Source organism: Bactrocera neohumeralis, unplaced genomic scaffold (genome assembly GCF_024586455.1).
Source record: "Bactrocera neohumeralis isolate Rockhampton unplaced genomic scaffold, APGP_CSIRO_Bneo_wtdbg2-racon-allhic-juicebox.fasta_v2 cluster11, whole genome shotgun sequence".
Lineage (NCBI taxonomy): Eukaryota > Metazoa > Arthropoda > Insecta > Diptera > Tephritidae > Bactrocera > Bactrocera neohumeralis.
This window is the reverse complement of record NW_026089624.1, coordinates 4,946,753-4,948,025: the sequence shown is the minus strand read 5'-3', so window position 1 is coordinate 4,948,025 and position 1,273 is coordinate 4,946,753.

Below are 1,273 nucleotides of genomic sequence, written 5' to 3'. Positions count from 1 at the left end.
ACAAAATTTGATGTTAGCTCTTTGTTCGAAGCTCATTTTCGCGCCGATAACACAAACATACTGACACTTGAAACCCAATATCTTCATTTCCAATTGATGAAATGTCATCTAGTTCTCTCAGGACAATCGATAAAGATAGCAGATTCCAACGCACCAGCCGACATACAGATGGCGCCCCCAGGGGGCGCTAGATTCAAAAAGTCCAGTTTACTTTGGAACGCTTCTGTAAAAGGAACACAAATTCGGTGTTGAATTCGTTGAGGGACAGAGACTCCATCGTCGAGTCCTGGCGTTCGCCCCGGTAGATAAACCTCTAGCCACAATCCGCATCAAAGCAAAACTCCTCGACCCGATGGAAAAAAAGGACGATGTGAACAAAGCTGCGTCCCATGAGCGCTTTGAGCGCACTTATGAGAACTGCCCCGCAACGATGTCAAAATCGTGCTTGGTGACTTTAACGCCCGGGTTGGCAAGAAAGGTATATTTAGCACAACGGTCGGTAAATTCAGCCTTTACGAGGAAATATCCCCAAATGGGTTGAGGCTGATAGACTTCGCTGCATCCCGAAATTGGGTTATCTGTAGTAGTAGATTCCAGCATAAGGAAATACATCAAGCTACCTGGCTTTTTCCGGAAGGAAAAGCTACCACCCAAATCGATCACCTTCTAATAGATCGATCACCTTCTAATAGACGTTTCCAGTGTTTTAGACGTGCGTACGCTCCGCGGTCCTAACATCGACTCGGACCACTATCTTGAGACAGTCAAGATATGTACCCGCCTCTGCGCAGCACAAAACACATGTCAACAAACACAAGGAAAGTTTATACTGCAAACGAAACCATTGATTTTCGGAAAATACCAAGGAACAGCCGGTACCATGATGAGTGCCGTGTCTAGCGGAGATAAAATAAATTTCTTACCTCGCAACGATACAATCGGACACATATATATATATATGTATATATATAAATAATAATTTACAAACACACTTATCATATACTTACACATAATTACTTAAATATAAACATACATATATGTACATGCACACCTAGACGAAAACCAATAACTTGTAAAAAAATGAGATGTTAAACATGTAATACAAAATAATGCAACAACAAACAATGAAGACACTTGTTTGTCAACAACATGTGCAGCAACAATGCTGTGATAAACTAACATTCATCGGCGATCAGGACAACCGCCAAATCACCTGACAAATCTCTGTAGCTAATGTTGTTGTTGTCATAGCAGTAATGATCAAACCAAAGAG